The sequence below is a fragment of the Mustela nivalis genome, assembly GCF_964662115.1.
Source record: "Mustela nivalis genome assembly, chromosome: 1".
Classification (NCBI taxonomy): Eukaryota; Metazoa; Chordata; class Mammalia; order Carnivora; family Mustelidae; genus Mustela; species Mustela nivalis.
The window spans coordinates 40,187,108-40,199,887 of NC_139020.1; the positions used below are offsets into that span (position 1 = coordinate 40,187,108).

Genomic DNA, 12,780 nt, shown 5'->3' on the forward strand with positions numbered 1-12,780 from the left:
ACTTTAGTGATAAGTGCTTTATTTTTTTATTTTTATTTTTTAAAAGATTTTATTTATTTATTTGACAGAGAGAGAGATCACAACTAGGCAGTGAGACAGGCAGAGAGAGAGGGGGAAGCAGGCTCCCCGCTGAGCAAAGAGCCCAATGTGGGACTCGATCCCAGGACCCTGAGATCATGACCTGAGCTGAAGGCAGAGACCTAACCCTTTGAGCCACCCAGGTGCCCCGTGATAAGTGCTTTAAAGAATAACAATTTAATGGTGTGTCAGAACATTACTAGGAGAACTTCCATCATTTACTTAATATCATTTACTTAATATCATTATCCCAAAGTATGCAAATTCTGCCACTGGCTTTACATGGATAGATGCCTATGTCTTTAAAAGTCACTCATCAAGTGTTAATATTTATATTTGAACTCTTCTCAATTAAGGAACATGCAATTATTGGACCATGGCTTCCTGGGTTTAGTGTATGAAACAGTTATGTTTACCAGTTTACCAGTTATACCTTCATGAATTACTTATTTCCAGCCATAGTCTTTAACAAAACTTTTCTGCATGTGAAAATCCTCTAACATAAACTTAAAGAAGTGTAATGATGTAACTTTTTAAGGAACAAGTTATGTAAGAGTTGGAGATTTGAAAAGGTTTCCAGCTTAAAGAATGAGTACCTAAAAAGACATAGGGCACCTGGGTGACTCAATCATTAAGCGTCTGCCTTTAGCTCAGGTCATGATCCCGGGTTCCTGGAATGGAACCCCACATTAGGTTCCTTGCTTGGCAGGAAGCCTGCTTTTCCCTCTCCCACTCCCCCTGATTGTGCTCCCTCTCTCTCTGTCTGTCAAATAAATAAACCAAATCTTAGAAAAAAAAGAGGTACACACAAATGCAGATTGTCAAGTTGCAAATCCTTGTTAGTTTTAATTTTTTTAGAATAACTCTGAAAAGACAGCAGAAAATTTTTATAAAAATCTTTATACAGAGAGGTACATTGTTAACATTTGATTTCAGATATTTTACTCAATTTTCAGAATCATAACTAAGAAAAGTTATATTCCACATAAGCATAATAAAAAATAATATTTTCTGCAGATTAGCAATGACTGTATTAAAACATACATGACAAAGTTTATTTTTTCAAAAATACTTTGTAATTACTGTTTAAATCAAATGTAATTAGCTCTCTATGGCATTTAACATTGACAAATCAATGCTTCTTTTTTCTTTTTTGCATCACGATGGGTTAAAACTAAACCAAGATACGTTCTTCTTTCTTTCCAAATGTTAAGATGGTTCTAAACCTAAATAAGTAATGAAAATAAATAGATATAATTAACATGTTATACTTTGAATCTTTAATTTTTAATTTTTGGAATTAGATTTGTTTATTTCTATCCCCATTATCCTATCCTAAATATGAACTGGAATCGACTCTATTCAGTTCCGTTTTCTTGTTCTTTTTATAATAATATACAAACTTGACTGTAAAAAATATTTTTTTATAATAATGTTATTTGAGTTAAGTAGTGTAGGTCACAGACATAGTTACTTAATAGGTACAAAATAGCAGTAATGCTAGTACCAGTAGTGGTAGTAGCAGCAGTGGAAGTTGTAGTAGTAATAAGCATTTGTATAACGCTTTAATTTTTAAAATACACTGACATATTCCTTATGACATTTGATACTGAAATCATTGTTGTTTTACAGATTATTATTTAGATGCTAAAAGAGTTTGCTTTTCCAACAAGATTACTTGGTAGAACTCCCACCTATGTCTCTAATCTTCAGACTTTCATTCCCCTTGTTATGATGTTATAATAGGGTGGTAAGCAAATTTATCTATGTATTTTTTTAATAAAGTCAATTTTTAAATTATTATTATGTTCAATTAGCCAGCATATATTTAAGCAAATTTAATAGTCTCTATTTTACTCCATGAAGAAGCCGAAATCTTGAGAAATAAGTGATGCATTCACTAAATACTCATTTATTCTGGACACACAGTGTGTGGGCAACTTGTTAGTTGCTGCAAGGGAACCAAGAATTAATGAGCTTAAGTTTCATAAACATTCTAAATGTTTTCACATAATAGACACCTATTTTTAAATGAAAGAGTTCTTTCCTATAAAACAAACAAACACAAAAGAATTACTAAATTGTTTCTTGGTATTTATGTAGAACCAAGAAAATCATGAATATTTTAAAACTTGCTTATGCATTTTTTTGAATTAAGATCACTGTATATTTGTTAGATATCATAAATGTAATAAATGTTGCCCTAGTGGGTAGACTTAAAACAACTCTCTAAGTGTCTATGTCAAAAGTACTAGTGTGTGTGGAAGTACTAGGAAGAATGAACATGCCATAGTATTGCTACTTAATATGGGTCCAGGGACAACAGCATCAACAGTAACTGAGGGCTAGATGAAAATGCAGATCCTCAGACCCTTCTCCAGACTTTGTGGACCAGATTTTGCACTGTAACAAGATCTCAAAGTCATTCTTAGTTTATTATACACTAGTCCATATAGGTAAAGAGGGATAGATGGTAGATTTATTGGAAATAGTATAGTATAAAACCACATCGGAAATCAGACAAAAAGTTCTGAAGGCTGCATATACCACCAAGGAGCTATATTACATTTGGCAAAGAACATAATCAAATGAGACTTAGCAGCCTCATCTCTAAAACAAAATGATTAGATTAGATGTTCCTAGCTTGTTTCCATTTTCTTATCTGCATTTATTTTTCTAGATTAGCTGGTACATGATTGTCTAACAACAATAAGTTGTTGTTATAAGTTCCCTCCTTATCTATGGGGAAATACATTTCAAGACGCCCAATAGATACCTCAAACCACAGATAGTATCAAACCCTATATATGGTATGGTTTTTCCTATATATGCATACCTGTGTTAAAATTTAATTATAGCTTAGGTACAGTAAGAATTAACAATAATAATAAAATAGCACGATTACAAGAATATGCTACAGTAAAAGTTACATAAATGGGGCGCCTGAGTGGCTCAGTGGGTTAGGCTGCTGCCTTCAGCTCAGGTCGTGATCTCAGGGTCCTGGGATTGAGTCCCGCGTCGGGCTTTCTGCTCAGCAGGGAGCCTGTTTCCTCCTCTCTCTCTCTCTCTGCTTGCCTCCCTACCTACTTGTGATCTCTCTCTGTCAAATAAATAAATAAATAATCTTAAAAAATAAAGTTACATAAATGTGGTATCTCTCTCAAAATGTTTTATTGTGTTGTACTCACCCTTCTTTTTGTGAGGATGTGATATGATAAATGCCTACTCAATGAAATGGGTTGAGGTGAATGATGTTAAGATAGGCATTGTGACATAACATTAGGTTATTGACCTGGCCATGTGTCAGAAGGAGGATCATCTGCTCCTAGACTAGTTGACCAAAGGTAACTGTGGAAAGCAAAATGCGGTGAGGGGGGACTTCTGTATATTTGTATGCATTTAAGCAATTTATAAAATAATTAGCTCTTCTGTAGTTTTAAGTGTGGTACTTTCTACTTCCGTTTGGGTGAGAATATCTGTTAGAGGTTTGCAAATATAGGGCCTGTATTTTAGATTTGGGGTTCCATTCATAACAGTTCTTTTAACAGTCTCCAGTATGTTCTTTATTTGCATCTTTTTTTCCATGGGCCAGTGGTTGATAACCAGCACTAGAGCTCTGTCCAAATATAGTCATCACCTAGAAAGTTTGAAGCACGAGCTTCAGCACTTTGCTTATCCTCATGTCTCTTAGCTTCTGTATATTTCTACAATGAGCCTGGGGAGTGAGACTGGGAGATGGGCCTCTAAGCTCCATCTTTAGACGTGGGTCTTCATTTTGATGTTATTTACTTTCTTAAGCAGGCAGTGCCCTGCAGAACATTTGAAGAAGCCAATAGAAAGTCCCTGGGAAATGCCAGGTGAGGGTTCCTTTTTCTATTTTACTGGCTCTTCCCTTTCCTACTATTATTTCCTGCTATACTTTTTATTACTGTAACTTGGCCTACACTAACTTTAATCTCGGGCAGATAACTAATTTGCAAACCTAAAAATTATCTGATATTCCTTGTCGCTAAATAGCTGGCAGGTTCTTCCTTTTTTTTTTTTTTTTTTAAGATTTTATTTATTTGATGGAGAGAGAGACAGCAAGAGATAGCACACAAGCAGGGGGAGTGGGAGAGGGAGAAGCAGGCTTCTTGCTGAGCAGGGGGCCTAATGCGGGGCCTGATGGAGGGCCCCGATGCAGGCCGATCCCAGGACTCCGGGATCATGACCTGAGCCAAAGGAAGATGCTTAACAACTGAGTTACCCAGGCACCCCTATAGCTGGTTCTCTGAACAAGATAGTGTTTCTTTCCCTTTTGGTTTCAGATGGGAGAGCTGGGCTAAAGCTTGTAATGTTACAGTAGGTCTTTATGGAAGGTTTTTAAATTCACCAATCTCTTTAGATAGCTCAACATTCTTCTAATTAAGCCTCTAAAAACTCCTTCCTTCCTTCCTAGGTGCATTTTCTAAAAAATTTTTATACCACAGGTGGCAGTTTGACATCTTGATATTCTATTTTATATGCCAGACTAATTTTGCAGTGAAGAATTAGAAGAACTCCTTCCTGCTCAGCACTGAACCTTCTAACTAGAGCTAACTATTCCTGTAAGAGAAGTTCAAGAGGATATTGTACGTCCCAACAAGAAAGGGCTGCGATACGTATGTATACATATATATCTCTCCTATAACAAGATAGTGCACATAAAAATTAAGTAAAAAAAAAAAAAAAGGATTTTGCAGAAGAGTCACATTCAATAGAAGGGCTAAAATATCTATTAATTATCAAGAAGAGAAATGAATAAATTTGAGAAAATATACCAGCATAAAGAGGAGGGACAAAGACATTGAAAAGGTAGGAAAATAGAGGCTCCAATATTAGACTAGTAAGAATTTCAGAAGGACAGAATAAAGCCATTGAGGAGACTAAATATAAGAGAATTTTCCAATTTTAGAAGAGCCAATCTAATGGAAAGGAGCAACCCAAGAAACAAAACAGCAGTGACTTGAGGGAAATAACCTCACATACATAAAATCATACCCTCCCCCCCCCCACATACCTTAGCCATATAATAGTGATGTTTCACACTTCCAAGCATTCAGTGAAAATCCAAAAGCTTCCAGAAAAAGAAGAGCTTTAATTCTAAACAGAGCAATGACTTTATTTAGAAGTCTATTTAGAATTTCAGTAATACTGAATAGTAGGAGATAATAAAGCTAGGACTTCAAATTTTAGAAAAAATTATTTAAAGAGGCACTCTACCAAAATAATTTGAGAAAAATAAGTGATTGGGCTAAAGGAATTAGTAGAAGTTATTCAAGAATATAATACATAAAATTCCAAGATAATAGCAAATGCAACAAACTTTTAATGAATTGTTCCAACTCCTAATATGAAGTCTGAAGTTTTTGAATAAAGTTAGGAAACTCTACACAAATTTTAGGAATAGGCCCCAGAAATGCTTGATGAGTTGTAGACATGTGTTTTCTACTAATAAGAAAAATGAAAATCAGTTGGTATTCTGGGAAAGATAAAGTACTAAAAAATGTTCCTGAAGTGAAACAAATAAGTACGTAGCATGCTATAGAAAAATAAAGCAATTATGTATTGATTAGATGATTCAGGAGGGACAATACGTACTATAATTCATATAAAATATCTTTAAAGTTTTAATAGATAAGGTTTCTAGTCATTTCTCTATAATGTGTTGGTGACTCTTCCTCTAAAAGTATGCTGTTTTGATAAGACACTTTAATTATAATACAACACTTATCTTACAGTTTCTCTAAAATTTTTGTGTTTTTATTAAAAACAGTTTATTTTTTATACAATTGAGATGTCTAATTTTTTATGGATTACTTTCTCTTATTTTTACTAAAAAATAAAGCTATGGTCATTTACAAAACATATGCCTTAAAAAAATCACACACTAGTGACCCCAACCATTTAATATTTTCTCAATTTTCAAATTCAGAAGATGGCTTTAGGAAAGGATTTTTATTACCAAGAAAAATATTTATCTAAGGTTTAGTAATTTGTCTAATTTCATCTGTCAGTTGATTTCTGTTTAACTCAAATTAATTAAATTACATATATAATACCTATACGAGGGAAGAGAAAATATGAAACCTATCTATTATCTCTCTGAAATTTAATATATAAAGAATAAAAATGTTAAAATATGTGCAAACTCATTTGGGACAAAAATCAATAAAGTAAAAAAATAAACTGTCTTGAATCTTACCAATAAAAGGTAATGATTTAATTTTTAATTAAATTTAATTTTTTCTTTGTACTACAGCATAACCTGTAAGAAAGGAAAACTGATTTCTCCAAGCTGAAGTTAGGGTAGGTAAAGATGGAGATAACATTAGCTGGAGGAAAACAGTCCTAAATTGCCAGGTTTCTACCAAACATCTTCTCTTAATTATTCTCTTCTTTGAAAAAAGAACAGTCAGGGTTACTGTGGAAAAAAAAGAGTTATAAGACAAAGACAGGTGATAGGTGATGGCTCTCTCCTCAAAGCTGCTTTTTACAGTTCCTTCAAGGCACAGACTCAGGGAGAGGAGCCCTCTCACAAGCTTGGGTCTGACAGGGCACAGAAATTTAAAGATTCAAAACTATGACAATCACTCTGAATACAAATATTAGGTCATGGAATTAGGGGAAAACCAAAACCTGCTAAGATATTTATGAATTTTTATATTGTCAAAGAAACCCCAAAGCTGACTGATGATCGTCTCAAAAGTTCAATCTTTAAGGTGAATTCAGTGTCACTAAACTCCACCTAAGAGGAAAAGGACTGTCAGAGTTCTTGAGTCCCCATCTTAAGTGTCACTGTAGCAGATATCAGGGCCCATGGAGGTTAATGGGAAGGAGGGATCTCTTCAGAAAACAGAATTCCAAGTAAGTTCTGTTGTTTGCCTGTAGTATCCATCCTACCTCACTTCCCACTTCTTTTTTTTTTTTTTTAAGATTTTATTTATTTATCAGAAAGATAGGGGGAGAGAGCGAACACAGGCAGACAGAATGGCAGGCAGAAGCAGAGGGAGAAGCAGGCTCCCTGCCGAGCAAGGAGCCCAATGTGGGACTCCATCCCAGGACACTGGGATCATGACCTGAGCCGAAGGCAGCTGCTCAACCAACTGAGCCACCCAGGCGTCCCCACTTCCCACTTCTTAATGAATACTGTTGAATAACCCCAATATTGGCGAGGTATCCATCCCTCCTTTCTCTGGCTAAGTGTCCCAACCCATTTTTTTTCAACTCCAGGGGTTCCAAATTGAATATTTAAATCTATTTTAGTAATCCCAGCTTTCTTGCCAGCAGTTCATTTAGTAATGGACAAGTGATTTGATTCTGGCTGATGAGATGAGAGATGAAGTTCACTGATATGCTTTTGGAAGAATGTAACAATTCTCAAGAAAGAGACAGAAGAGAAAAAGGTGGCCTTGACTATCTCTGAATATCTTCTTGTGTGCCCAGATGAGATGCTAAGAATATGAAACATAAAATTATTTAGCAACTAAAATGAGGATAAGCCAATACAGGGAGAATGAGTCAATTCATAAGTTTATAGAGAAGTAGATGTTACCCTCACTCAGAATCCATTACCCCTCTGGATTTAATGCTCTATGAAATATTCTTTCATTTGTTAACCAGAAAAGTTGGATTTTCTGTTGCTTGCAGCTTTAAAAAATATCCTAACTGATGACTGTCAAAGCACATGCAGTACTGCATAGACACAGTTGAAATTTCTTTATCATGTGGCAAGGGTTCATAGTAACTTATTGTGGATATTCTCTTACCCAAAGCACTAAGTGAAAAAAATCTGGTTCTTAAAAATTGTAGGTCTGAATCAGCAGAATACCTCAAAACTTGTAGCTGATAGAAGAATTTTTGAGGTAAATTTTATTACGCATGTGATATATACATCAAAGAAAGGGTGAAAGAGAAGGAGGGAGAAGCAGATAGAAGAAAAAAGAAGGAAATGACAGAGAAAAGAAAAAAGACAATGGTGTGTACTGCACAATGGTTCTTATAATCTGAATCACTTTACCCCAATGAGCAAGGTGGAAACATTATATTTAAACCTTGTAAACACTTTATCACTTTGCATAATATGCATTACTAGATGCCAAATATCTTCTGAATTTTAAGTGGTAACATTTAAAAGAATGAAAGGTTAATCGGTTATTCTGCACTGAAATGCTGGATTAAATGAAATTTAAAAAGTCAAGATCATTAAGGGAGATTCCAAAATAGAGAGGTCGAGTGACATACCAGCAGGATAACTTTAGGATTCAGAGAAGCTGATATGAATTGAAAAAGGGTATAAATGACCTTTTTTTTTTTTTCCTTAAAAAACATCTTTTGATCCAAAAAGCACTTCTGGCCACATTTCATAGTCAAACTGATGGTTGAGTTATATCATGTTAACAAAATGGCTTTTTCATTAAACATAATCCTCTCATGAAATTTAAACAAAAACTAAATTTAATTATAAAATACAAAAATGTACAAACTTTTAAAAGGAAAGAAATACTACATAAGTTCACAATTAAAATAATTAAAACAACATTGGCCTGTTTGAAGCTGATGAACTCTATCTCCTGCAAATGCTATCTGATCATTCAGGAAGGAAAATCCTCGTATGGTCCTGACAACCCATGAATTTTGAGGTGTCAGTTTGCTGGGTAGTTACCTATTGCACTGCAGCAACAAGAAAACAAAAACTAGAGTTCTTGGTGTACCATCAGTATTTAAAATTTGGGAGCAAATCTGTTTGTAATTGTGTGTATGTGTCTGTTTCTAGAATTTTTAATACAAAAGCATGAGTAACACTGTCTTCCAGTCAAAATTCTTAGTGTTTATGATCAGGAAAAAACTCTAGATTGTAATGAAGTCCAATGTGCTTAAAAGTAAAACTTTAACTAGTCCTTATTTATTTGAAATCTACTGTTCGGTTTAATAAATGTAATAATTAGAGTAAAAAATGATTGGTGCCTTTTTATTATCAGGCCATAAATATTCTCTTTTAAAATTGTAAGTAAATGCCAAGTTTAGTTTTTTCATACTAGTTTAATTTTCCATTTTTCTATTTGGTGTCTAAGTAATATAATGTTAATGGCAGCACAGTCTCTGCCTGCTATCTGTCTATCTCTTCCAAGATTACAGCCCGCTTTGAGGGACCTAAGAATTTATCTCATTGGAGGACCATTAACAGAGAACAAATTGAAATCCCATTAATGATCTTGCTCAATTAATGGCAGATGTTTCAGAATTCATGGCATACTGCCCTCAGTTAAATAGAAGCTACTATAGTTCAAGTTCAACTGGAGTTTAGCAGGAACTAGAAAATTGTGCAATACCTTCATGATTATGGGCCAAGAAGGAATTCTTCAATCATAATATTATTATAAAACTGTTCTTAAACACCTTTAATCTTATTCATATTGTATACAGACTTTATATTATATTAGCAAAATTATAAATTTTCAGTTTCTTCTAAGTCAAAATAATTTCCTGATACCAGAAATCCTGAAGTGTTTTAAGAATCTTAACATAAAAACAAAATCAAGTTCAATTATTATTATAAAGAATTGATTTATTATTTATCTTAGATGAGTGTTAAAAATGGGTTACCACTATTATTTGCTTCTTTAATAATGTTTTTAAAAAACATTTAACAGTTATTAAGTCCTTACTGTTTTCTAGGTCCTGAGCTAAATATGTTGACTTTCACTTATCGTCATAACATTGACTTCCCTATTAATCTTCTTAGATTACAAAGGTGAAATCTAGAAAGGAATTTGTAAAGAATAAGAAAAGTATTCAAAACACTCAGTGAGGAGCGCATGGGTGGCTCAGTGAGTTAAGCTTCTGCCTTTGGGTCAGGTCATGATCCCTCTGTCCTGGGATTGGGTCCCCACAGTGGGCTCTCTGCTCAGCGGGGAGCCTGCTTCCCTTTCTTTTTCTCTGCCTGCCTCTCTGCCTACTTGTGATCTCTGTCTGTCAAAAAATGGATAAAATCTTTTAAAAAAACCAAAAAACAAAACCAAAAAAACCCACAAAAAACACTCAGTGAATGGCAGAGCCTATTTCAAACCCAGATCTAACTAATTTCTGTATTCATGTTCTTATTGATTCTGGCATAGAATTTCTCTCTCTACTTCACAGCTAGAGTTTCAGCAATTGTCTAGAATAATTTCTACTGTAAATCTATAAACTTACCAGATTATCTCAAAGATGTATTTATTGTCAATTTCTCTGAGACTTTTACCAGCTTCTCCCAGCTACTAGTTTACATAAAATGATGTCCATACATCCACATTCCTTTGTATTGCCCCAGACCCATCTCACAACTCCCATAACCCTCATTTCTTCCTCCACCTGCCTCAAATCATTTCATATGCTCTAAGCAGTGTTCGTGCTTTCCCTCTTGCTCTGACTTCCTCTCCAGTGTTCTGGCCTTTGAAATTGTGCCCCTTTCAAGGCCTTGTACAAATATGGCATCTATCCCATGAAATCTTTTCTAATAGCCACCCTCTCTATCCTCTTCCAGTTTCTAAGAATTTTACATGTCCCACTTTTCTTTGACTTTCTTTCCACTGAAACCACTATTACTGTGTATCTGTTGAGTAACATGATGTTTTACCAATAAATTGAATACAGACACTTTGGAACTGTGCCCCTGTGTTTCTACACTGATTTATTATTTTTTAAAATTTATTTTGAGGTCTATAGAATAAACTTAGAGTTCAAAAATAACTTGGTAGCACACATTGTTCTGTAATAGTTCTTATATTTTTTACAGGTTGATTTAGTTAAGTACTTTTACAAAGCAGAGTTAGCACTACCAATAATTGCATGTGCACCAGGATCCAGTGCTTAAAAAATTTTAGTTTAGGGTGAGATGAGAAACTTTAAAACTAAAGACTGACCTCTAGTTTACATTAAGTTGAGTGGCCTAATGATTTGTTTTCCAAACTGGGACAGTTTGGAGAGATAACAGAGTAACTATGATTTAGGGTAGTGTTGGGAAGTCCTGGTTTCATTAACTAGCTAGATGATCTTAAGAAGTCTATTAGTCTCCTTGAGTTCAGTTTCCTCATCCATAGATGACACGTTTGGAGTAAACAGTTGAGACTTCTTCTAGCTCTAAAATTTGTGAAAGGTATAAAATACGTTTTATGCCATAAAATGTATAGCAGTATTGCAAATTTAGTATATTGTTAATAGTTTACCACATTTTGGATTTCAAATTCAGGGAAATGGGAATGCAGGAAATGTAGTGACAAAGAGCCCTTTCAGTAAAATGATAAAATTTGGAAAACTATTAGTTAGAGTAAGGATCAGATACTTTTCAGATAAGCTCGAAGAGTTCAGTAGCGATAAAAATGGAATAGTTAGTAACACAAAATAGATTAATACAGCTACTAAACATAATCTGCAGGTTTCAAAAAGGAGTTGTGTGGGAGAGGCTTTTGAAAAGTCTAGAACTCTGGCAGATAAGACATGGGAACTGCTCTGGGAATATGTGTATGACAGTGGGCACAAGGAAGGTGTATACATCTGTTTGGGAAAGTGTAAACTGCATTAAATATTTTAGATCTTTCTGGATAATGGACTTCAAGCATTCTAGTAAAATATATTCTAAAAATGTGTTTGATCCAATTTAAATATTAGCATTTGATTTAATTTTGAATTTTTTTTGTTGTTGCTTTATGTACAAACTAAAAATCCGCTCTAAGGTGACTTTAGAGATGTGTGGTCTGTTTTTAATACCATATACTCTAATGTCTAGAAGTTGCCTGCTATTCTGAAGTCACCTAGAGATTATCTCAGCATCTTTATGTAACATTTTTATATAGTCATCCTGTTACCTCATCTCAAATGCCAGGAAATAGCCTGACCAGATGCTGATAAAAATATTACATTCTGTTTTAATGCCACTATTTGAATTTCAAAAAAGAGGAAATGATCCTTAATTGTAGATTCAGTTGTTATTTGCAGGTGCAAAAGGGAACTTTGGCTGCCTCATTTAATAACTTGTTCCAAGAGTTCAAAGGTGAATTAAGAGGATAGTACAATTTAATATATGCCCAGTTTAACTAGGTGTTGCCTAGAGAAGTTTATGGGTCCGTTAGGGAAGAGCAGCATGTTATATTAGCAAAAGGAACTTCTGTTAACTAATCACACAGTATCAGAAAGGTGTAAACCCGTTTTTCTTTCGGAAGATATCCCTGCTTAATTTTTTTATCTATTGCTGAGAAACTGATTAAAGTGTGTTGTTATTGATAGTTTGGGTTTGTAAGACTTAGATGTGTCTGAAACTTGCCTAATTTACATTTCCACTTAAATAATTTAACTTCTGCAGAGTGATATATTTTATTACTGTGGGAAAAACAATAAGGAAACTTGGGGATTAAATGGAATTTATTTCTTGGTTTCCTACATTAACTGATTTGGGGGTTATTTCTTCCTTCATCTGTCATACCAGAAAAAATAAACAATTAAAAATTTTCATGGTGTATTTCCATGATTGATTATAAGCTGGGTTAAATCCTTATATAGTAGAAGTGTTTTCTTGTCAATTCTTTAGTTTCAATAAGATGATATTTTGTTGAACATTCCTATACATTTTAAAAGTCTGATATAAATTAGAATATAATCTTTTAGATGGAGAAACACAATTTTACTCCCTAATTAAATAGAATTGTC

The 12,780-nt window shown here is 34.0% G+C and overlaps 1 protein-coding gene across 15 annotated transcripts in view; it reads left to right on the forward strand.

Moving 5' to 3' along the window:
- The window catches only part of CSNK2A2IP (casein kinase 2 subunit alpha' interacting protein), a 121,350-nt gene that overhangs the window by 87,335 nt on the left and 21,235 nt on the right, over positions 1-12,780 (forward strand). For 10 of the 15 annotated variants that reach the window (XM_082743873.1, XM_082743875.1, XM_082743862.1 and 7 more), the window contains one exon: positions 4,588-4,718. The exons of 1 other annotated variant lie outside the window; for it this stretch is intronic. The gene's annotated coding sequence lies outside the window, so the exon portion shown is untranslated. Of the gene's footprint in view, positions 1-3,428; positions 3,446-3,879; positions 3,936-4,587; positions 4,719-6,377; positions 6,406-12,780 lie in introns of those variants that run through there. 4 more of the 15 variants (XM_082743864.1, XM_082743869.1, XM_082743865.1 and 1 more) reach the window with 4 other exon arrangements.